This window comes from Garra rufa, chromosome 17 (assembly GCF_049309525.1).
Source record: "Garra rufa chromosome 17, GarRuf1.0, whole genome shotgun sequence".
Taxonomy (NCBI): domain Eukaryota; kingdom Metazoa; phylum Chordata; class Actinopteri; order Cypriniformes; family Cyprinidae; genus Garra; species Garra rufa.
In genome coordinates this window covers 36700021-36726945 of record NC_133377.1, presented here as the reverse complement: position 1 = coordinate 36726945, position 26925 = coordinate 36700021, and positions in this window count along the sequence as shown.

Below are 26925 nucleotides of genomic sequence, written 5' to 3'. Positions count from 1 at the left end.
AACACAGACACAATAACACTGTATGACAGATAGATCGCTTTTATTTCGTTTTTCCTTTTTTATCCAGAATACTCACACACTTGCTTACCATGCCATGAACTATCTAATATTCCGATTCACAAATATGTGTGAATTTTGAATTAGTATGTTTCGTCGTTTAAAACCCTATATAAATGATCTGGATCGTAATCTGTAACGTGAGATGGGCGCGGCCATGTTTGTTCGCGCTGCTGTTCAGAGAGTCCTGTCAGCCGTATTTACAGCACATATACATTCATCCGTTTCTCCCGAAATACATGCAAGTAGGTGGCTGGTGAACTAGAAGAGGAATAGAGTGAACTTTTTAGTTACTTAGCCTATGTGTATGTGATATGAATAAAACACATCGGCAAATTATATTTGAATAGATTGTTATTTGCTGCTTCCATAGACCTATGTGTGTATTTTACAAACTCTAAATGTCTCCTTTTACTAGTACTTATGTGTATTTAAATGGCTGAAACCTAAAATAAGCGTTATGTGGTTAAAAACACTGCATAGTTGTCAGTACCGCTGCTCCCTATACGCAGAGTATACAGTCTGCGTAGGGCACCAAGTCCCAGGGGGGCACCATCCCAGCTGCTCAAAAAAAATTTTTTTATATATTATAATAATAAATTAATATTAATAATATACATATACAAATAAACAAAAATATAAACATATATTGCATTTGAGTAGGCTAGTAAGCACACGTGATGACGCGCAGCATTTGCGCCGCGAGGCGCCCTCACCTCTTGTTTACAGCTGCCTATTTGGCCAAGATGATGATAATAATTGATGAACAATATGCCTGGTTCTGGAAAGAGACATCAACAGTCCGGTGCCGAGAAACGAAAGAAAAAAAAAGCCCGTGCATCACTTTCAGGTACGTTCATAATCCTGTGAAACTTTATTTTATTCTGTCGACGTTAATGTGTTTTAATGTCGGTAATAATTCCACGACTAACGTGTCTTTCGTAATATGAATGCAAGCAGATCTAAGTAAACAAAATTACTTAAAATGCATTATATTAAAACACAGAGGCAATTATGATTATTGATAAATAATGACCATATGGTGTCATTAAATAACAGTGTTAAAATACATAATCTAATACAATATTAACAGTTTACATTACAATTTTAATAGAAATGCCTGAAAAGGACACAAGGCCTGGTAAATGCAGTTGTTACACTTACATGATGATCGAATTCCTTGTTTAATATTGACCAAATATTTAATTAAAATATCCATATCATTTCCTCAAAAACATGTGGACATCATAACCCTTGTTTGCTTTATTTTCAAAACTGCCACATGTACAGTGCATACAAGAGTTTTGAAGTTTCATTTCTCTCACACCCTTGGTGCAAACAGGTAAAAAACACAGAATAAATTTATATAAAAAAAAAATACAGACAAATACAAATTATATATTCTATAAAACACAATTTACAAGCATGGATATGATAGAAAGATAGATAAAAAGGCAGATAACCATGGTTTTATCACAGTAAAACTACTTAATTTCCTTTTGTATGATTCTGAGACTATTAAATCAGACAACTGTATTAATAAAATCATAACTATTGGAGGTAACTCTTTGTTGTTGATATTCTATTTTGGCCCCTATAGTAGGTGTTTTTTTTTTATTACTTTATTTTTACTTTCGTAATATTTGGGGGAGGGGGCACAAAAGTAAACTTATGCTTAGGGCACCCATTTGGCCAGCAGCGGCCCTGATAGTTGTGATTATATGACAAGCGCAGAGCTCGTCCTCTCTGGCTCAGCGCCAGCCAGCGCGCCAAAGCGCAGTTTGAATATTTTAAAGCCGTAACCGCTGATGAAAAAGCAGAGACGATTGTAGACGAAAATGAGAGATTTTATCTTAGTTTTTATTTTATGCAAAACATTTTCGTCTCGTCTTTTTTCATCAACAATAAGGCATGTTAATTTAGTCTTAGTCAGCGTTTTTGGACAGTGGTGCAGTCTTGTCATCGTCTCGTCTTAGTCATGAAAAAAAAGGTCGCTGACGAACATATTTCGTCTCGTCTCGTCTGACGAAATTAACACTAGTCTGTACCCACGTAGCATCCGGTCAACAAAATCCTTGCTTGTTTTTCCTACACTGTTGTGGTAAACGGTAGATAAAAGCCGTGGAATGCTTTGAAAAAGAGAAAAGCTATTGGCTATTTGTTCTGGAACCGCCTGGGTACCATGGATGAGCTTTTGCAAGTTACCATTGTGGCTTTCAAAAATAAATGCACTTTGGCACCATAGTGGACCCCAGTTTCGTACTGACTGTGCTGCATGCTGTAAAATGTGCACATTAAAACTAACATGACATTTGCCATACAGTCTCTCAAAGCGGCTCACAAACGTTTTTAGCAGGTTTTCAGCTACATCTATGTCATGAGAACATATGTCATCTTTTAATAGACAGTATGTTGCTTGGACAAGGAGAAGTAGGTGCTCTAGGTAATCACAGGATAAAATGCCACTCAAGCATGGAAGACTGTAAAACAGAAGAAAATTCCTGTACTCTGAGGCCTTCCAATATTTGCGCAACCTTACAGAGCGTGGAGGTCTCGTAACATTAACTGGTGGCTTAACTGCAAGTAGTCGTTTGTCAATGGTCATTATCTGTCTTCCCAAATACCACCTCTCTGCATGATATTTTGAGTCAAACCATAAAGTTGTTAATTGCCGACTGACGCCCAGTAAAATGCCATGCATGTAGTCATAAGCAAATCCAAGAATTATATTGAAAAACGTTAAGAGCATTAAAGGGGATGGCCCTTTCACTCCCTTAACACACATGCCTGTTTCCACTGCTGTTTTTACATCATCAATATGCTGGCTGTGGGAACGTGGCCTTGCATCTCTTTTTTGTGATACGTACACCCTGGTGAAACCGTTTCCTTTAGCAACTATTTCTCCCTTCTGATAACACCAGTTGCATCCATATTCACCATTAAATTGCTTGGTGTTTTGGACAGAGCAGCGCGCAACCGAGTCACATACACAGACAAGATTGAACACACATCTGTGCACTTTGTCCTCTGTGATGTACTGTTAGACCTTCCTGCTCTAACTGAATGCACTCATCAACAAACGACTGCAAAAAGGAATTCATTTTAGGCTTAGAAGCACCAAACCACAAACCAGCCAGGAGCACATGCCTACTTCTCATGTCTGGGGGAAGTTCATTAATTACTACTTGGATTGGCCAAATGTGAAAAGGAGAGGACTTAAAAATAGGGACACCATCAACATTCCATGTAAGTGAAAGGTTCAGTTGGTTTGAATCATTCAGGGGGCCTACTGATTTATACATTTCACCATCAAATATGTCTTGAACGCTCTCTGGACTGCTTTTGACTCTGGTCCATTTGTAATTTAGTGCTGCTGTAAATGCAGAATCTGACTGTTGTCTTATGGACAATTTCATGAAAATGTTACCAGATTTAATAAGAGAGCTCTTATCCCCAGGTTCAGAACCACATGAATCACAATTTGCTGGAATTTCATTACCAAAGAACTGATGACATGTGGGGCAGATGTACAAAATTTCAAATGAATTATAATCAAATTCCTTTAAGAACATGTAAAAACTATTTGGTGCTCCATTGGTTGCTTCTGGGCAATGTAGATTAATTAGGTCTAATAAGTCACCAAGAGCAGATTTAGTTGTGGTGTGTCTAAGAGCGTAGCATAAGATGGCCAGTTGTGATTCTTCAGTACTGATCTTAGCAGTAGGATAGATCTTCTCTTCTCTCTGTGTGTTGTCATATTCAGTTTCAGAATCCATCTGAAATAAAGACAAAAGTGTTTCTATTTAAACATAATGCCTTATTCTGAACACACACAGTGCCTTGCAAAAATATTCATACCCCTTCATTTTTTCACATTTTGTTTTGTTGCAGCATTATGTTAAACTGCTTTAAATTACTTTTTTCCCACATCAATCTACATCCCATACACCATAATGACAAAGCACAAAACAGGTTTGTAACAACTTTGCAAATTTATTAGAAATAAAAAACTGAAAAGATCCCGTTGCATAAGTATTCATACCCTTTTCTGGGACACTCGAAATTTAGCTCAGGAGCATTCATATTGCTTCTAGATGTTACTACAGTTCGAGTGGAGTTAAACTGTGGCAAATTCATTTGAATGAGTGTGATTTAGAAAGGCACACACCTCTCAGAAAAGGTCTAACAGCTGAAAATGCATATCAGAGCAAAAGCCAAGTCCTGAGGTCAAGATAACTGCCTGTAGAGCTCAGTGCAGACTTGCGTTAAGGCAATGATCTAGGGAAGAGTTCAGAAAAAAAATCTGCTGCATTGAAGGTTGACAGAAGCATTATCCATAATGGAAGACGATTGGAACAACTAGGACTCTAGAAAATGTCCAAGCTGACAGAGCTTGAGAGGTGAAAAGGTGAGGCAAAGAATGACAGATAATTGCCAAATGCAGATGTGCAAAGCTTGTCACATCATACCCAAAAAGACTTGAGGCTGTAAAGGTGCTTCAACTATGTACTGAGTTAAGGGTATGAATACTTATGCAATGTACTTATTTCAGTGTTTTATTTTTAATAAATTTGTAAAATTTGCCAATCTGGTTTTTGCTTCGTCATTATTATGGTGTATGGAGTGTAAATTGATGTGGGGAAAAACTAATTTAAAGCAGTTTAACACAATGCTGCAACAAAACAAAATGTGAAAAAATTAAGGGGTATGAATACTTTTGCAAGGCACTGTATAGCCTTTGATAGTGTCCACCCGTTTCTTCGCATAAGAACGGGCGATTTTATGGGTATGGCTTCTGGTCTCATCTGCGCCCAGCTATTTTTAGCTGTACAAAACAGCTGGTTTTGCTGCTTGATATTGCAAATTGATGTGTCATACCATATTATTTTAATGTATTATCTTGTTATTATTATAATTATGAACACACTGGTTTGTAGCACCAACAGTTTTACTATTTACTGCACATTGTTATTCTTCTCGTTATCCCCATATAGCGGATAATGAACTGGAAGTCTCACCCATGAGTCTACATAGGCTATACTATTCCCTTAAATTATGTACTGTTTCAAAATGAGTCAAAATGATTTTCAGTAATAATCAACATCACAGATGCTGTTCATAGACTTAACATTGTATTTGTCCCATTAAAGTCAAACCAATGTAGTTCACTATTGACATAGCAAAGACAATATATTAACCTACCTAAAAATGAATCTGATGCATTTAAATGAGAGCAAACAAAGAAAAAAGAACTTAACACACATACACATTTTGGCACTGCAAATCTACTTACTGTGGTGTCCTCAGGGGTTGTCATAATGCCAGTTTTGTCCATTTTCATTGTCAGATTCTCCCTGCTACACACAGAAAAAAAAATCTCTAGTGCTTTTGTACACTAAGTACAAGCAGTGCTAAATAGATGCAATCATAATTTCATCTTAATTTCTCAAAAAAAAAAAAGAAGAAATATTGACCATGGTGATGTTTTGTGTTGTGCTAAGTTGGTCCTCCTTGCAGTCAAAGCCACAGATAAATCCAGTCAGTAGATAGCCCACATTAAAACATATAGCTGAAATATTCTAATAGCAACCTACTGTTGTATAATATGATTCAGTGTTAGTCTCATAGCATGGAGACATGTTCTCGTCTTCACTGTTAGCTGTATCATCCTAGTAGTCAGAAACATGGAAAAGTAGTCAACAGATAGCCCACATTAAAATATAATATATAGCAGAACAGCTGAAATTACAGCAACCTACTGTTGTCACGTAATACAAAGGAGGTCTGGGTCCAAATGCAGGAGAGTAACGAATTTAATAATAAAACAATAAACAAAGCAAACAAAGCCAACACGGCAAACTAAACATAAACTTAAACATAAACTGAACAAAACAGAGAACAAGGTCTAGAGCTGGAGCAGGAACACAAAATAACATTGAGGACAAAAGACAATGCAGACATGAAGCAGGAGAGAAATGTGAGAGTATTTAAAGACCGGATAATAGTGAACAGATGTGAGTAATCAGTGTTAACGACAAGGACAGGTGAATGTTATCAGAAGTGCAGTGTGAACGGCGACCTCAGGAGGCTGAGGGGAGACAAACAGCTCCGATCATGACAGTACCCCCTCCCCACGGAACGGCTCCCAGACGTTCCCTAAGTCTGGAGGGAGGAGGCACGGAGGAAGGCAAGTCAGGGGGTGGGATGGCGGGCCAGGCCCGTGTAACGGCGCGTCAGGCCCAATAGCGGACACCGCCGCGTCAGGCACGGAGATAGCGGACGTCGCCACGTCAGGCACGGAGATAGCGGACGCCGCCGCGTCAGGCACGGAGACATCGGACGTCGCCGCGCCAGGCACGGAGACAGCGGACGTCACCGCGTCAGGCACGGAGATAGCGGACGCCGCCGCGTCAGGAAGGGAGATAGCGGACGCCGCCGCGTCAGGCACGGAGATAGCGGACGCCGCCACGTCGGGCACGGAGATAGCGGACGCCGCCGCGTCAGGCACGGAGATAGCGGACGCCGCCACGTCGGGCACGGAGATAGCGGACGTCGCCGCGTCGGGCACGGAGATAGCGGACGTCGCCGCGTCAGGCACGGAGATAGCGGACACCGCCGCGTCAGGCACGGAGACATCGGACGTCGCCGCGCCAGGCACGGAGACAGCGGACGTCGCCGCGTCAGGCACGGAGATAGCGGACGCCGCCGCGTCAGGCACGGAGATAGCGGACGCCGCCGCGTCAGGAAGGGAGATAGCGGACGCCGCCGCGTCAGGCACGGAGATAGCGGACGTCGCCACGTCAGGCACGGAGATAGCGGACACCGCCGCGTCAGGCACGGAGACATCGGACGTCGCCGCGCCAGGCACGGAGACAGCGGACGTCGCCGCGTCAGGCACGGAGATAGCGGACGCCGCCGCGTCAGGAAGGGAGATAGCGGACGCCGCCGCGTCAGGCACGGAGATAGCGGACGCCGCCGCGTCGGGCACGGAGATAGCGGACGTCGCCGCGTCGGGCACGGAGATAGCGGACGTCGCCGCGTCAGGCACGGAGATAGCGGACACCGCCGCGTCAGGCACGGAGACATCGGACGTCGCCGCGCCAGGCACGGAGACAGCGGACGTCGCCGCGTCAGGCACGGAGACAGCGGACGTCGCCGCGTCAGGCACGGAGATAGCGGACGCCGCCGCGTCAGGAAGGGAGATAGCGGACGCCGCCGCGTCAGGCACGGAGATAGCGGACGTCGCCGCGTCAGGCACGGAGATAGCGGACGCCGCCGCGTCAGGCACGGAGATAGCGGACGCCGCCGCGTCAGGCACGGAGATAGCGGACGTCGCCGCGTCAGGCACGGAGATAGCGGACGCCGCCGCGTCAGGAAGGGAGATAGCGGACGTCGCCACGTCAGGCACGGAGACAGCGGACGTCGCCGCGTCAGGCACGGAGATAGCGGACGCCGCCGCGTCAGGAAGGGAGATAGCGGACGCCGCCGCGTCAGGCACGGAGATAGCGGACGTCGCCGCGTCAGGCACGGAGATAGCGGACGCCGCCGCGTCAGGCACGGAGATAGCGGACGCCGCCGCGTCAGGCACGGAGATAGCGGATGCCGCCGCGTCAGGCACGGAGATAGCGGACGCCGCCGCGTCAGGCACGGAGATAGCGGACGCCGCCGCGTCAGGCACGGAGATAGCGGAAGCCGCCGCGTCAGGCGCAGAGAGAACGGTCACCGCCGCGTCAGGAGCAGAGAGAACGGTCACCGCCGCGTCCGGAACAGAGAGAACGGTCACCGCCGCGTCCGGAACAAAGAGAGAGGTCACCGCCGCGTCAGGAACAGAGAGAGCGGTCACCGCCGCGTCCGGAACAGAGAGAGCGGTCACCGCCGCGTCCGGAACAGAGAGAGCGGTCACCGCCGCATCAGGAACAGAGAGCGTGGACACTTCCGCCTTCCCACGGAAGAGCCACTCCACCCCCACTGCAAAGCCGGAACGCCGTCGCGCCGACTCGGCCCTACAGGCCTCCATCTCGGCCAGTTGGAGGTAAATGACCTCCTCGAACCGAGCTGCCGACGCCGCCTCAAACGCCGCCGCCTCCTCAGAGAGAAAAAAAAAAATACTCCCCGCTGGACCCATGGGTGATGTCTGCATTCCCGCCGCGTCCGGAACAGAGAGAGCATCAGGAACAGAGAGAGCGGTCACCGCCGCGTCCGGAACAGAGAGAGCGGCCGTCGCCGCATCAGGAACAGCGAGAGCGGTCACCGCCGCGTCCGGAACAGCGAGAGCTGTCGCGCAGATGGGGAATGTTGCAACACTGTGTTTCGCCCCGCTGTTATTAAAATATGCTATTCTCTGACATAAGCAATGCAATTTACACTAATTACTTTTATGGATTTCAATGACAAACCACAAGAAACAGGTGAATAAAGACTGGCAATTGATGTTTAATATTCAGAAGTTATTATTTAAAGAAATGTAAAAGCATTTTGGCTGGTTTATGTGTGTGGTGTTCTATGAGAGCTGTGTGTGGAGGGAGGGGAGTGTTTTCTGAATGTCTAAATGTGTTTCATCTATTTGTCCACATTGTTTTAAACTACTGTACAGCTGTGTGTTGCGATTAGGGCCACAGGGCTCTCAAGTTTTGGAAAAAGTTTGGAGTGAGATTTTATCTGTTAGGGGAGGAGCTACTCAAATATTTGCAGCAGTGGCCCCTCGGCCCCACGCAATTCTCTCCAGTTTTTGGTAAAAGTTCAACTATCTATTGTTCATAATTAACCAGCACAAAATAAAAAATATAACAACTGGTAGATCTGATAAGTCAAATTCATAAAAATAAAATGTTTTAAAATTTTCAAAAATGCATATGTATCAAAAGTAAAAAAAGAAATTTGGCCCCAAACGAGCAAACTAAACAGCAGTGCTCAATGCACATACTGTAAACATACAGGAGGATTGCAGAACTTGCTCATAGCATGTATGTCAATCTGTGTGTGTGTGTGTTTGTGAAAGAGAGGGTACATATTTCAGCTTACTAATGTCATTTTGTATTTCAAGTGTTTATTGCACACTTTGATGCCTTGATGACAGTGGTAGGGGCTTGAACTTAGCTAGAGTAATTTGTTACATGTAATTGAATTATGTAATTTAATTAAAAACGACATTTAACTAATTTGTTACAGTTACTGAGAAATAACAAATATAGTTAAATTACAGTTACTTTTAAAAATGTTTACAATTACAAAGTGGGTTACATGTAAATATTTTGATTTATTTATTTCCCAAATCGCATTGACTGCTTTAAAATAAGAGACACCAATGTTTCAGGAGTTAAACAGAGGTGCTAAAGATTTTGTGGTGGCTGTGCGTTAAAATTAAATTATTATAATCTTAAATCAAGTGATGAAGGATTTTGTAAAAGTAATTAGTGTTGAGTGCTACTGTAAGGTAAACCTGCCTGCTTAAAAAGTTTTTAAAAGGATTAACAGTTGAAAACATTCCTTAGAAATTTAGTAATCAAATGTAATGTTACATTACCTCTAAAGCAATTGAAATAGTTACACTACTTTTAAATTACATTTTAAATAGGGAAATTTAATCTGTAGCCTATTACAGCCTATTTCCAAAATAACCTTCCCAACAATGTTGATACATTTGTGTTTTGAAATATAAAACTATTTATTTTATTTGGATGAATTTGTCTGTCTTTTTTTAGCAGATTTACCAATTATCATGTCTTTTCCTTAATTTCAGGCCCACAATTAGTTAAAGCTGTTGAAGAACTAATAATTTTGCACAAATTTGGCTAAATCCCCAACATCAGTTCTCACTATCTTTGATCACAGGCAAGTGATTTTGTCTAGGAATCGTAAAATGGAAAAAATAAATAAATAAATAAAAATATGAAAACCCTGCTGCATTTATTTATTTTCTAGTAAATACAAATGGCAACGTCCGCTCCGAGACCGCAACGCGACCACCTCCTCAACTGTACTAAACGCTTCCACTGCGAGAGAAAGCCGCAGCCCCGCAACGATTCCACCGCTGGCCTTGTCCCGTGTGTGCGCATCTACGTTTCCTAGTGACGAACGTGATTGTAGCGGCCGGGATCACGTAATATACCAGAAAACAGCTAATTCTAATTTTTTGGCTGGTAGGTGCCATTTAACTCTCAAGACAGCTATGAGCTTGGCAGAGTACTTCTCTCTGCAAAGCCTGCACCTCGTCCATTTACACCATATAGCGGGACAAGTTATCCCTTACTTTTCAGCGTGAGAAATACAAGGTGTGGCGTGAGAGCGTGTGAACTGATTGAAATGCGTGTGTCTCACGGTGAATGCGTGAGACTTGAGAGCCCTGGGGCCATTCAAAGCATTGTTGCGATGTGTTCATTTTCAAACTCCAAAATAAGATTATTTTTATTTAAAAAAAAAAACGTCATTACTTTATTTGATAAAGTTAATACGTGTGTTTTATTGACAAAATATTTTAGTTTGTTGTGTTTTTTTTTTTTTTTTTTTCTCGATAAGGTAACATTTTAAGCTGTCATATGGTTGTGTTACAACGTACCCCACCTACGGGGCATGTTGTCACGTTTCACTTCCTTTCTTTTGAGGTAAATAACGAAAAACGTATACACTGTAAATATAAAACAAAGCGACATATTTGTACTAGACATGTGTGAAAATAATGTGGATAAAAATTGTACTCCAAACCCCACGTGGATTTACATAAACTGTGAAATTCAAAAAGTGTTAGGTTGTGTCCTGCACTCCCCTACACATATTAAAGACGCAATGACGCGAGATACCCGCAACACAACCAGAGAAACGGGTCTCTTCATAAAAAGATAAACACACATCACATCAACTGTAGTTTCTCAGTTTTATTACATTAAAAATCATGGAACATTCAATGCTTAATTCATTTTAATTATTCTTGATATATATTAAATTAATTTAAAACTGTGTAGGGGGGGCACAACAACCTTTTTGGAGGGGCACGGCCCGCGAGTGCCCCCCCCTTAACACCGGCACTGGCCACAGCACAAGATGTCTGCTAGCCCTGAGCCACAGCACAAGATGTCTGCTAGCCCTGAGCCACAGCACAAGATGTCTGCTAGCCCTGAGCCACCGCACAAGATGTCTGCTAGTCCAGAGCCTGTTCACAAGATGGCCGCCCTTCCTGAGTCAGTTCACAAGATGGCCGCCTTTCCAGAGTCTACACGCATGATGGCCTCGCTTCTAGAGTCTGTTCACAAGATGGCCTCCCTTCTAGAGTCTGTTCGCAAAATGGCTGCCCTTCCAGAGTCTGCTCTCAAGATGGTCACCCTTCCAGAGCCATTGCACAAGATGGCTGCCCTCCCAGACCCTCCGCTGGTCCCGCCCGGCCTTCCAGAGCCTCCGCTGGTTCCGCCCAGCCTTCCAGAGCCTCCGCTGGTTCCGCCCAGCCTTCCAGAGCCTACGCTGGTTCCGCCCAGTCTTCCAGAGCCTCCGCTGGTTCTGTCCAGTCGTCCTGAGATTCCTGTCTGCCCGGTTCAGGCCACGGAGGCCATTTATGGACTGTTGAGTTTCCCACCCACCCTCCCTACTGCTCCAGTCCCACCACCTCTGTCTCCTGACAGTCCCTCTGCTCACCCTCAACCCACCTGTGGTGCAGAGGACTTGCCGTGGGACTGCCAGTCTCCATCGGTGCCCTGGCTAGAGGATCCCTCACCATCGCCTCCAGCCTCAGAGTCCTGGACTCCGCCTCGGCCCTCCGACCTTGCGGCTCCACCCCGGCTCTCTGCTCCCTCGTCTCCGCTGTCGGCCGTCGGTCCACCAGCTCCACCGGGCTCCATCGTCCCTCCGGCTCCGCCCTGGTCAGTCGTCACCCCACCTTCGCCTCTGGACTCTACTCCTCCGGCTGCGCCTCGTCACTCCGTCCTACTGGCTCTGTGGACCTCCTCCCTCCCGTGGGCACAGCCTCGGTCCTCTATCGCTCCGGCTCCGCCGCGTACCTCCGTACCTCCATCTCCGCCTTGGTCGCCAGAGCCTTGGGTTCCGCCTTGGCCATCTGGATCCTCTGTGTCGCTCAGGACCATCGACTCTCCGGTTCTGCACTGCACTGATCACTGCTCACACCTGCAGCTCATTCACACACACACACCTGCAGCTCATCACACGGACAGCTTATATGCCACTCACACACACAGCTTCCTTGCGAAGTCTTATCGTTCCTCATGGTCATAATTCTGAGCGTTTCTCCCCGTGTTTGTTTTCCCGTGTGTTTGATTCCTGGACTCCCTCCCGTGTTTGATTCTCGCTGCCAGCGCCGACCTTCTGCCTGTGTTTGACTACGATTTTTGCCTGCCCCTTTGTGTTTGTTTGTTTTACTCTTATCTAATAAATGCTGCGAATGGATCCGCACGTCTCAGTCCGTCCTTGTGACAACTACAGTCTCTGTGCTCACAGGGTCCCAAACACAAATATTTTAACGATGTAAACAATGACACTGAACTGAACAGAACTTGTATATTTAGCTAATTTTTGCTGCTGAAAATTATTGTCATGTTTTGGGCTGTACTAATCGGTCTGGAAAAACACTTGGAGAATAGACTTTTTAGGCATTTTAGATTTTGTTGCTGACTTGAAATATGCCATTTAATTGTGAGTTCTGCAAGCACTTTTTAAGAGTTCAGGATTCCCCCATTAATTTAGATAGGACAGTATGTCTGCCTACCGTACACATACTGAAGAAACTTCTCACATCTGAATAGAATACAATGGCAAGTTTTTTTTTCAATTTGAACACAAGCGCTTAGTCAGTAGATTGGTCTGCAATCTGACTCTATGTTGGAAGTTTATTGACATCATAGTATTGTACTGTCGGTGCATTTGTTGCCATTGTTTTGAGTTTTTGAAATGTTTTCACTTGTTCACATTCCCATGGCCCTTTTATGTCATGGCGCACTTCTAGGGTGCACTTACTTTTGACAAAACTGGAAACAATTTAGAAATGAACTTGGCAAGATACTGCAGCACATCCAGAAACCTCTGTAGAGTGTGTGTGTTTTTATCTGTTGGTGTTGGTGGTGACTACAGCTCCAGTATTACTTTTCTCCTCATCTAGTTTAAATGCATCAGCTGTGAATACATGAACAATGTATTTGATCTGTGATGTTCCGACCTGGCACTTCTTTTTGTTAAATTTGAGATTGTACTTTGATCCTATGCCTCCAGAGTTGGCATCTACTTGCGATGTTAGAGGTTTATTGACATTGTAGTATCATAGTGTTGGTGTTTTTGTTGCTAGTGTTTTGAGCTTTTGATCCATTCAGTGCCACTTTCAACCAGCTGCCTGAAGGGTGCACTTACTTCTGACAAATTAGAAATTAACTTGGCAAGATACTGCAGCACATCCAGAAACCAACTGGACTACAGCTCACTTTCTCCTCATCTAGTTTTACTACATCAGTTGTGAGTATACATGATCAATGCACTTGATCTGTGTTGTTCTGACCTGGCACTTCTTTTTGTTAAATTTGAGACCGTAATCCTATGCCTCCAGAGCTGGCATCTACTGACAATGTTAGAGGTTTATTTATATCGTAGTATTGTAATGTTGGTGTTTTTGTTGCTATTATTTTGAGTTTTTGATCCATTCAGTGCCGCTCTCAAGCAGCTACCTGAGGGGTGCACTTACTTCTGACAAATTAGGAACAAACTTGGCAAGATACTGCAGCACATCCAGAAACCTCTGTAAAGTTTGTTTGTTATCTATTAGTGGTAACTTGACTACAGCTCCAGTATTACTTTTCTCCTCATCTAGTTTTACTGCATCAGCTGAGTACATAAACAATGTATTTGATCTGTGTTGTTCTGACTTTGCACTTCTTTTTGTTAAATTTGAGACTGTACTTTGATCTATGCCTCCAGAGTTGGCATCTACTGACAATGTTAGAGGTTTATTGACATTGTACTATTGTAGTGTCTGTGTTGCTAGTGTTTTGAGTTTTTGATCCATTCAGTGCCACTCTCAAGCAGCTACCTGAGGAGTGCACTTACTTCTGACAAATTAGAAATTAACTTGGAAAGATACTGCAACACATCCAGAAACCAGCTGGACTACAGCTTACTTTCTCCTCATCTAGTTTTACTGCATCAGCTGTGAGTACATAAACAATCTATTTGATCTGTGTTGTTCTGACTTTGCACTTCTTTTTGTTAAATTTGAGACTGTACTTTGATCTATGCCTCCAGAGTTGGCATCTACTGACAATGTTAGAGGTTTATTGACATTGTACTATTGTAGTGTCTGTGTTGCTAGTGTTTTGAGTTTTTGATCCATTCAGTGCCACTCTCAAGCAGCTACCTGAGGAGTGCACTTACTTCTGACAAATTAGAAATTAACTTGGAAAGATACTGCAACACATCCAGAAACCAGCTGGACTACAGCTTACTTTCTCCTCATCTAGTTTTACTGCATCAGCTGTGAGTACATAAACAATGTATTTGATCTGTGATGTTCTGACCTGGCACTTCTTTTTGTTAAATTTGAGACTGTACTTTGATCCTATGCCTCCAGACAGAGTTGGCATCTACTGACAATGTTAGAGGTTTATTGACATTGTACTATAGTAGTGTTGGTGATTTTGTTGCTAGTGTTTTGAGTTTTTGATCCATTCAGTGCCGCTCTGAGGGGTGCAATTACTTCTAACAAATTGGGAACAAACTTGGATACTTCAGCACATCCAAAAGTCGGTGTAGAGCTTGTTTGTCTACTGTTGGTGGTAACTGGACTACAGTTCTTTCTTTTTCCTCATCTAGTTCACTGCATCAGCTGTGAGGACATAAACACTTTACTTGATCTGTGTTGTTTCTTTTTGTAACATTTGAAATTGTACTGTGTTCCAATGCCGCCATAGCTGGCATCTACTGGCGATGTTAGAGTTTCATTTACATCATAGTATTGTAGTGTTGGTGTGTTTGTTCCCAATGTTTTGAGTTTTTGATCCATTCAGTGTCATTCTCAACCGACCGCCTGAGGGGTGCACATACTTTTGAGAATTAACTTGGCAAGATACTGCAGAACATCCAGGAACCTCTGTAGAACTGGTTTGTCTTCTGTTGGTGGAAACCAGCCCTTAGTTTCTCCTCATCTAGTTTCACTGCATCAGCTGTGAGTGCATAATGTACTTTATCTGTTCTTACCTGGCACTTCTTTTTGTTGTCTTTTTGAGACTGTACTTTGATCCTATGCCTCCAGAGTTGGCATCTACTGATAATTTTTGAGGTTTAATGACATCATAATATTGTAGAGTTGGTGTGTTTGTTGCCAGGGTTTTGAGTTCTTGATCCATTCAGTGTCCTTTTCAACCAACTGCCAGAGGGGTGCACTTACTTACGACCAGTGTTGGGTGTAACGCGTTACAAAGTAAGCATTCGGAGAACACATAAATGGAACAGGCTAGCAAGTGCACGTTATTGCGTCATTACCTCAGTGAAAGGTCCGCTCTTATCATTTATTTAAAAATAATTACATCCATTACGTCAAATTGACCCTGCACTGTTTAAACACACTTGACAGTCAAAAAATCAATATGATTAAAAAGGAGTTTATTGATTTAAAAACGATTATATTGCCTGAGTGAACAGAACTGCGTCCATAGCAACGCTCTGTTTTTCATGGCAACCGTGTGCCGTATACTTCGCGGTTGTCTGTTATCAAGAAATAACAGACCGGAATTCAACCAAGCCATTGTAATAATATTTGATATTGAAAAATATTTATAATTTAACAACTATTTGTTAAAGACTTGTCCTATCTCACAAACAAGTTTAGTTTTTAATTTCCCCAACTACACTATTTTTACCCTATTGAGCAAAATGATCCCTTCATTCCCTTCATGACTCTGCTAACGTCCGACATTTGTATTTTTGAACAAGATAGCAAAGCTGCGCGCATAGGATTGTGGGTGATTTTAGAGCGCGAAGAGCGCGAAGGCTACACTTATGCATCCTTTCCTACTTCCGCAATATAGAAATATCTAAACATAAAATATCTAAAAAACAAAAAAAATGTTATTCATCTATTGCACAAAAGCAGCAAGAACAACATATATGATTAGTAAGCGCAAGAATAGGCAGTTTCGATATAAAATCGAATGTTTTAAAATGTAGCCATCTGCTGATTTATGGAACGCATCGCCAATCAATGGTGTTTAAGATAGAATTCACTCACTGCTCAAAAGTTTTGAACAGTGCTGAATATTGCGTGCTTACGAATCACAACACACAAAGTGTAGACATTTATGAAAGATGAATTGTGCATAATATCCATTGTGTTATAAGAGCTTTATGAGATCGCCTATGCACTGAGATGTCAGCTTTAAAGGAGCTTTGTTTGTTTGCATTCTGCCGTGGATGCACGCAGTAGGTCATGTTTGCTTTTTTGTTAAGAATAACAGTGGTTTGTGTAAGAAAAAAAGTAACTAGTAATATAACTAGTAATATAACTAGTTACTTTCTCCAGGGAGTAATAAAGTAAAGTAAGGGATTACTATTTTTGAGAGTAATATGTAATATGTAATATATTACTTTTTTGAGTAACTAACCCCAACACTGCTTACGACAAATTGGAAATTAACTTGGCAAGATACTGCAGCCTATCCAGAAACCTCTGTAGAGATTGTTTGTCTTCTTATTCCTTTTTTCTCCTTCTATTTTTCTATTTGCATGGCATGAACTTCTGGCCGGATGGATACACTTGTGATGATATTTTGGCATGCATCCTAGACCACTGAACAGATCTTCATATTCTTTTAGTACATCATGTACTCTACTCTTTTTACTATGCCAAATGCGTGACTCTTCCTAGTTTCGCAGGTGCGTCTTTTAACCATGCTCTGTGCTTTTGTCCTGGTGACTGGTGACATCTGGTGTCCTGAGTGTGTAAGCAACTTGTAGGTAGATTTATCCAGTTTCTCCTTTATGCCCATTGAGTTGAAAGTCTTTTTGACAGAACACTGCACCAGTGTCAAAATATTGTGCCTTTTCCTGCTTACTAAGTCCTTCTCTATATGATTTAGCACACATTTTTTTTCTGTAGTTTAGACAGCATAAATTAGCAGAACAACATATTCAGTAGTACATTAACTGTGCAATCCATGCTGTTATTTACATCCAAGTATCTCCAATATAGCTGCGCATCAGGGTAACTGTCCAAATCGTAACGTAAGTGCAAACCTTCTATTAACAAAACAATGACAGATGTTTGCAAAGCATGTAAAGTGGGAAAAAATAACGAGGAAGAAATTATTAGAAAATGACGCCGTCATTAAAGTTACAACATAAAGTCACAGCTCGAAAGTCAAGCAGTAACAAATAACGCCCTCTAGTGTCTGTATATGAACTCTCTTATTATTTATCTTTTTGTATGAGAAATCAAACAAGACTTTATGTGGAATCAAATAAAAAAAGAAAATAGAAACTGTATATATTTTATGTAATTTATTTAATGGTTTCCTTCTCTGCTTAGTGTGTTTCATACAGACAAATAATGATGTTGATTGATTACAATAATCGTAATCTACAGCCTCACTTTTACATATAGAGGAATATTTGAGTTGAAAACATGAAACTGCAGGAAAATACAGGACATTTTATTTTTTTAATAAAATGTAATCATTTTATCACTTTTTTTTTTTTTTTTTACAGTGAACCAATTTAATCTGATGTAAAGAGCTGGACAGGTGTGTGAGTGTGTTTAGTTGGAGGGGGCCACCGGCAGCAGCAAACATCAGACTGAAAGCTTAGATGGTCTGTATTACAGCTTCCAGTCGAGAATGTTTACAACTGCAAGGAGCCTCTCAAACACTTGTCATTATTCAATGAAAATGCATGATAATTTAATGAATTGCATAAAATGCGCTCATTCAAATATGGTAATTTTAAAATTGTTGCATCAGGCATTGGTGCAAGATCTTCTATTATTCCAATGAATACTGATGAGCTTTTAAACTGTCACATGTACAGTTGAGGTCAAAAGTTTACATACACCTTGGGGAATGTTTACAGCTGCAAAGAAATGTTAATTATTTGACCAAAATAAGAGGGATCATACAGAATGCATGTTCTTTTTTATTTAGTACTGACCTGAATAAGATATTTTACATAAAAAAAAAAAACTTTTCATGTAGTCCACAAGACAAAATAATAGTTGAATATATAAAAATTACCCCGTTTAATGATCCACAGCTGTTTTTTTTTTTTTTTAGTGATAGTTGTCCATGAGTCCCTTGTTTGTCCTGAACTGTTAAACTGCCTTCAGGTGCCAAAAATGCTTTGGTTTTTTAGCATTTTTGTGTATTTGTGCATTTTCGTGAACCATTTCCAACAGTGACTGTATGATTCTGAGATCCATCTTTTCACACTGAGGACAACTGAGGGACTCAATTGCAACTATTACATAAGAAGGTTTAAATGCTTACTGATGCTTCAGAAAGAAACACAGTGACTTTTTGAATTGAAGATCAGGGTAAATTTAACTAATTTTGTCTTCTGAGAAACATGAGTATCTTCTGTAGCTTCTAAAGGGCAGTAAAAAATGAAAAAAGGCCAATTATAGGCAAAATAATGGCAAACACATCTTCATTCTATTCAAAGTTTACACCCCTTAATGCATCGTGTTTTCTTCTGAAGCATCAGTGAACGTTTAAACCTTCTGTAATAGAGTCCCTCAGTTGTCCTCAGTGTGAAAAGATGGATCTCAAAATCATACAGTCATTATTAGAAAGGGTTCATATACACAAAATTGCTGAAAAACCAAAGAATTTGTGGGACCCAAAGGTTTTTTCTGGAGAACAGCAGGCAGTTGAACTGTTCAGGACAAACAAGGGACTCATAACAACTATCACTAAACAAACAAACAACAAAAAACAGCTGTGGATCATTCAGGTAACAACACAGTATTAAGAATCAAGTGTATGTAAACTTTTGAACAGGGTCATTTTTATAAATTCAACTATTGTTTTCTCTTGGTGACTATATGTAAACATCTTTTATGTGAAATATCTTTTTCAGGTCAGTCCTTAATAAAAAATAACATCCATTTTGCATGATCCCTCTTATTTTGGTAAAATAATGAACATTCTACAGATTCTGCAAGGTGTATGTAACATTTTGACTTCAACTGTAATCAAAATAGAGAATTAACAGACATTAAAAACCCATATAACCCAAGACCAATACAACCACTGTTGTAATCACAACCAGCACCAATTTAATCACATCACAGCTACTAGGCCTGATGGTTTCATTAAGGAAACTCATTACCTAAACTGTCCAGATGCTGGAAGTGTCCAGTTCCCACAACCTTTGTCCTGCTCAGGGAGGGCAGAGGGGCTTCAGAGGTCACAAAGGTCAGCAGGACTGTTGTTGTGTCACAAAGAAGGTTATGTAAAACGCCCCGGTCTCCCTCTGTCTATCTGGCCTGACAGATGGGACAGAGACAAATTCTGGTTAGCATTTAATAGTCTTTAGGAATAACTGAAGGGAGTGACTTTCCACCTGAACAAAATGCATGGGTCTGTCAGATTTAAAAAATGTGACCCTGGACCACTAAACCAGTCTTAAGTAGCACGGGTATATTTGTAGCAATAGCCAAAAATACATTGTATGGTTCAAAATTATAGTTTTTTTATGCCAGAAATCATTAGGATATTAAGTAAAGATCATGAAGATATTTTGTACATTTCCTACAGTAAATATATCAAAACGTAACATTTGATTAATAATATGCATTGCTAAGAACTTCATTTGAACAACTATTCTCAATATTTAGATTCGATTTTTTTGCACGCTCAGATTAAAAAAAAAAAATAGTTGTATCTTGATCAAATGTTGTCCTATGAATACAGTGCTATTATTTAAGATTTGAATCGTTTGTATCATTATAAATGTCTTTACTGTCACTATTGATCAAATTAAGGCAACCTTGTTAAATAACAATATTAATTTCTTTTTTTTTTTAATTCAAATGCTAATCTCTTAATATCGTTAAAGTAAAACTTTAATCCTATCATTAGACATATACTAGTTGTAATAATACATAAATGCACATCAAAAATGACAACATGAAATACTAATAAGATGTTTCAACACCAATTACCGTCATGCATCATCAAGTTTAGCAGTGCATTATCAGACATTACAGCACAGATATGTTTAAACTGCACTGGATTATTGTTGTTTCATTGATAATGGATCTAATAATAAACCCACATATTGTTTTCATGCTTACCTCTAACGTCTTTTGGCAGGTACATCTGTGATCCTGAAAGCAAAATTAACTTTCTTTGTCTGTGTTTGTTTTTTTTTCTCTTCCTCTCTTTACATGTCCACTTCAACCTTTAGTTACTCCACACTGACAATGATGTCCTGTCATGAAACAAAGTCCCACCCACTGGTTGTAGGAACGTCCACCCAATCACATCACAGACTGGAGCAGCTTTTCAGCAAGTCATATGGGATTGCTGGTAATTTCTCACTCTAATTTAAGGATATAAAATGCCATCTTTTTTCTTTATGAATTTCTAAATTATTTTTTACTGCATCTGTCTGATCCCAGCACTAATAGAGAACAGTGTTATTGTAAATGCACTAGATGGCAGCAGCAGGCTTCTCCTTTGTAAGAACCATACACCAAAAAAGCAGTTTGTTTAGTGTCACAAAGGACTTTTAAAACATTTAGACCAGTAAGAGCACAATTTCTGCACCACTAGCAGTCAAAAGTTTTTGAACTGTAAGATTTTTAATGTCTTCTGCTCACCAAGCCTGCATTTATTTCATCCAAAGTAACATTTTGAAATATTTTACTATCTAAAATAACTGTTTTCAATTTGAATATATTTTAAAATTAATTTATTCCTGTGATTTCAAAGCTGAATTTTTAGCATCAAATCTTACTGTTCAAAAACTTTTGACTGGTTGTGTACATCTGTACATTTGTGCTTTTTCATCATATCACTATTAAATCACTGACCCTTGTGACATGACAAGTTCTGGCTTCCTTTATGAAATCTCTCAGCCCTTTGAATTCACCTGCTCTAATCATTCATGCCGAACACAGACATCAAATAAGCTCCCACACTGATAAGGCACATCTCGCCAGCCCACTTGAGCAAGACGCAGTCTAAGAATCTATATTTGCATATTGAATTTAGTCATCTGCTGCTCCTAAGTTATGCAACATCTAGTTCCTGAGCGAGCGAGAGCAGTTCAGGCCAACAGATGATTAACATTTTGTATCATGAGAGAAAGTTTGCTCATGGGAAGGTGTAGGTGGAAATATACCACTTAGAGCCAATAGGGAGCAGCAACAGTCTGTGAAAAAGGGGTGTTTTTTTTTTTTTTTTCTTATCAGCAAGTTTTCCTTAGCAAACACAAAGTAAACATCAAGTGTGTTCATGGTGGTTGTGTAATCAAATATTTTTTAGGATTTAAATGAGTAATAATTAGAAAGAAAGTAGAGACTAAGCCAATTTTGAATAAACATACACTGGTTCAAAGGTTTGCGGTCAGTACATGAAATATATTAATATACAGTATGTACTACTTTTGTTCAGCAAGAATGCATTAAATTTATCAAAAGTGCAAAATGTTAAAATGTTATGTTATGCAAATTAGCATATTACAATGATTTCTAAAGAATCATATGACATTGAAAAGTGGAGTAATGATGCTGAAAATTCAGCTTTGCATCACAGGAATGAATTGCATTTTTTTAAATTTTAAATAGTAATAATATTTCACAATATTATTGTTTTTACTATATTTTGATTAAATAAATGCAGCCTTAATAAGCTTAAAAGGGTCATTGGATGCAAAACTAACTTTTCCATATTGTTTGAACATTAATGTGTGTTGGCAGTTTGTGTACACAACCTCCCTACAATGATAAAAATCCACCCAGTGGTATTTTTTTAATCTTTAAAAGTAATATCCCCTTTTAAAATCAGGTCATTCTCAGCTTCTTGTCGTTGTAACGACACACAGTTGATTGACATGAGCGCCTTACCTTAGACCCGCCCTCACCGAGCTGAAACAGTCCGAATACGATCGCCATTGTGTGACTCAGGTGCAGAGGAAGACTCTAATTGAGCGATTGAGGTGTTCTGTTGTTGGATGTAATAATGAAAATAGCAGTAGTCATTTACTCCTGACATCTGAGCCACTTAAGAGGCAGTGGACAACGTTACTTTCGTTTTTAAAAGGAAAGCGTCGATCCTGATCTACATATGCATCTATGTTCGTCGTCACTTACAGCAGAAGTGAGTATAAAGGGATTTTATGCCTCTTTGCAAATGGCCTTTCTTATGTGCTTGTTGGCAAGTTTAGCCGATAAACGCAGCTAAACGCGGCTAAATGCGGCTAAAGTAAACATTACAGCTCGTAATCCCTCAGCAGAGAGGGGCGGGGCGTGCAGAGCTCATTTGCAGTTAAAGGGCCCATGCGATAAATTGACTGGTATTTTGCAGAGCTGATTTTGACAGGGTAAAAGGGTGTTTTTTTACACTATTATTGAGAATTTTTAACCAAAGTATATTAGAGACTTTTCATTAAGACCCTAAAGAATCATATGAACTTGTGGAAAATGGGCATCCGATGACCCCTTTAAGAGACAAAAAAAACCCCACATAAACCGTAATGAAATGCATTTTAATTCAGTCTGTTATAACAGTTTATGTTCTGTTTTCATTTCGATAAGCTCATGTGACGGGAAATTTAAGAAAAATGCCAAAGGCAGACGTTTATTACAGTATGTCCCTTCTGTCATTCTATGACAGATCTCCGAAGTAGACAAAATTTGACCAAAAAACAGTCAGTATAGGCTGATTATCCCCTACAATTACCTTTTTTTTTTGTCATATTAGACCAAAGACGTTTCAGTGTCACTAAACGTAAAACAACAGCTGTTGTCTTTGACTGACATGTAATTTGCAAAGCAAAAAATAGATGCATTTAGATTTAACATTTATATACACTCATCCATAACTTCCAGCAGCTGTATTTAATTGCTGTGTAAATAGCAGTCTTTATCTGTTTGCCGTCTTGTTGGGGTTGTTTGAATGCAGGTGTTCACACTTTTCATGAGATGAGATAATGGAAACATACATTATGGAGGTTTCTGTCTTCATTTGAGCTAGGGTTACTCGTGTCGCTTGGCAGCATCACACTGAAACTTTAATTTGCTGGCATGATGGAAAGATACTTCATTAGATTTAAGAAATGGCATAGCTGATTATTTACCACTGATTGGCTGAAAACAGTAATAAATGTAATTTTTGTTCTACAGACATTAAAGATGAAAGAATTTTGTGTCTTAAAGGACTAGTTCACTTTCAGAACAAACATTTACAGATAATGTAATCACCCCCTTGTCATCCAAGGTGTTCATGTCTTTCTTTCTTCAGTCGTAAGGAAATTATGTTTTTTGAGGAAAACATTTCAGCATTTCTCTCCATATAATGGACTTCTATGGTGCCCCCGAGTTTGAACTTTTAAAATGTAGCTTCAAATGGCTCCTAACGGCTCCTAACGATCACAGCCGAGGAAAGAAGGGTCTTATATAGCAAAACGATTTTGGAAGTTCAAACTTGGGGGCACCATAGAAGTCCATTATATGGAGAGAAATCCTGAAATGTTTTCCTCAAAAAACATCATTTCTTTACGACTGAAGAAAGAAAGACATGAACATCTTGGATGACAAGGGGGTGAGTACGTTATCTGTACATTTTTGTTCAGAAAGTAAACTACTCCTTTAATGAGAAGTCCAATTCAGAGGAAAATTATCACAACTTTCAAGAATATACTTCACCCAAAATTTGCTTATTTATTCACCCTCAGGCCATTGAAGATATAGATGAGTTTGTTTCTTCCAGTGGATCCTCTGCAGTGAATGGGTGCCATCAGAATGAGAGACCAAACAGCTGATTAAAACATCACAATAATCCACAAGTAATCTAGGCCAGCAATTAACATCAACATAATACAGTTCTAAACAAATATGTTGGTTAGTTTTTGATGTGAGAGGATAACAGAAGTTAGACTTTATCACTGGAAGAAGTGCTATTATGGATTTTAGACTGGTACGCAATGGCCAGAAGCAATGGTTTAAAGTTAAAATGCCTTAATGATGGATTTGTTTCCTACAAACATGCATGTTTTCACTAAACAAGATGTTAGTTGATGAACTGGAGTTGTGTGGGTTACTTGTGGATTATTATGATGTTTTTATCAGCTGTTTGGACTCTCATTCTGATGGCACCCATTCACTGCAGAGGATCCATTGGTGAGCAAGTGATTTGAAGCTAAATTTCTCTTTATGTTTTGATGAAGAAGCAAACTCATGTACATCTTGGACATTTATTTTCGCCTAGTAGATGTTAAAACCAGTAAAAACTTACACGGAATAAGCAGAGCCATTTCTAGGGACCAAAATAGCAACACTGCAGAAAGTTTTGCATAGAAAAAACGCTTCAAAAAAGATCAAATTAGTTTTATGGCTACTGTTGAATTGAATTACACAGTTTGCTTAAAGGAAACTTTTAAAAGAAAGCAGCTAATGAAAGTGCATTTGCACTCTGATGTCTATTGAAGAACTATAGTGCAACAGTCAGGTTCTGAAAGCAAAATCCCATTAATTCTCTCCATAGAAAAATTTACTTTTTTAATGATTCTGTACAAACCTTTCAAGTCAGATGTACCATAAACGTGATGGTATATATGCATCTGGTATAAATTTCGACGTTTATTTAAAAGCCAAAACTATAAAGACTACAAATTAATAGTTTAATATTGTACTGTTCAGTTTAATGTTATTTCTTATAGCTTTGTCGTATTAGTACAGATATTCATATATATTTTTGCTTCAAATCAGCATTTCTAATGCTGTTATTAATCTCTGGTGGGTTCACTTCATGAATTAGACCTGTTTTTTGAGGATTTTTCTAAATCTCTAAGGAGAAAATTAATTGAAAAAATATTTCTGGAACCAAGGTCAATGAAAAAGTGCGCACTTACTCTATTATGTGATTATATGTGATTTAACATTGACCTTTATTGACCATTATTTTGAGCCCAAACTGTGAATTACAAATGCATAAGGTAACAAACAATTGAAGAAGACAGTCTTGCACAAGGCAACGTGGCGCCAAAACAAGACATGACTCCTGGGCTCGTCAAAACCGCTCACATAATGTTTCTCTTCTTTGATTACTGCAGACAGTCGCTATTGGAGGAAGAATACAGTGACAGCAAAAAGATGACCCTGATATCTGCCAGCACACAACCTGATGACATCTCTGAGGGGTAAAGCGTGCATTATTGAAAAGGAAACCATTCAGCATGGACGGATTTGAGTTTCTATCTTGTTGAGAATTTCCGATAATACAATCCATCTGCCTCCGCACGTGTAACCGAATAAGTCTCCTTCGATCAAAACACTATAGACATTTTTGTGAAGTCTGAAACTGCCACATAAATTGACGGTAATCACATGCTTTCGTATCCTGCTGTGCCCATTCATATGTTCTGGCCCATAAATTGAAGGGTGTGATTTTGAAACAACAATAGCTTCCATATGGAAACTTGGCTGAGCTTACAGCTCTCCCAGAAACGGCTTAGTTGTACTAAATCACTAATGCAACTAAAGTGCAATTCTCATTTCTTTTTCTATTGTCAAGTTTGTCAAGGTGAGATGAATTTCTGTTATAAAGGTAAAAAAAAAAAACAGTGTGAAAATAATTGTAAAAAATCTATCGAATCTATTTTACTTTGCTCTGGTTATTTGTCAATCTGGTGTGAGGCCATTTATATGTCATCATATCCTGTATCATGAGATGTGAAAGAGAAGGAGGGAAGGGAAGGTGAGGAGAGAGAAAATATCTGAAGAGAGATCAATTTGAAATGTAATGGAGTGAAACCTTGAGATTGATTTTATTGCCATTTTGTGGTGGTCAGTAATTTTCCTGGCCGTTGAGTGAGAGCAATTTTGTGTGTGTGAGAGAGTAACGCTCCTTTCCTTCTCGGTAAAAGCTGGTCTTGTCGCTACAGGTGAGATATGAGCCAATCAACATAGCTGCAGTGAACAATCAGTGCAAACACACAAACAGGCAGCTTCCCGCTTGCTTAGAACTAAAAGCTGGAACAGTTGCATTAAACCAAATTGAAGTGCGTTATATTTCATATAGGCTTTTGTAAGTATATGAGAAGGTAAGAGACGAGAAAGTGTTTAAAGGAACAGTTCACTCATAAATGGATATTTTGGCATTATTTTCTCAACTGTGTGGTTATTATTAGTTGTAAAGCAGAAGATAAAAATGGAAAAACCTTCACACAGTTGTTTTCCATACATGCATGATTTGCATCCATATACAGTTGAGGTCAAAAGTTTACATACATACACCTTGCAGAATCTGATAAATGTTTGTTTTACCAAAAAATAATAGTTGAATTTATAAAAAAGGACCCCATTCAAAAGTTTTCATACACTTGATTCTTAATACTGTGTTGTTACCTGAATAATCCACAGCTTTTTAAAAAAAAAAAATCTTTGTTTTTTCAGCGTTTATGTGTATTTGAACGCTTTCCAACAATAACTGTATGATTTTGAGATCCATCTTTTCACTCTGATGAACTATTACTGAAAGTTCAAACACTCACTGATGCTTCAGAAGGAAAAATGGTGCTTTAAGAGCCGGGGGGTGAAAACCTTTTGAATTTAAAGATCAGGGTAAATTGAACTTATTTTGTCTTCTGAGAAACATGTATCGCCTGTAGCTTCTGAAGGGCAGTACTAAATGAAAAAAAAAAAAAAAGATATTTATGCAAAATAAGAAAAAA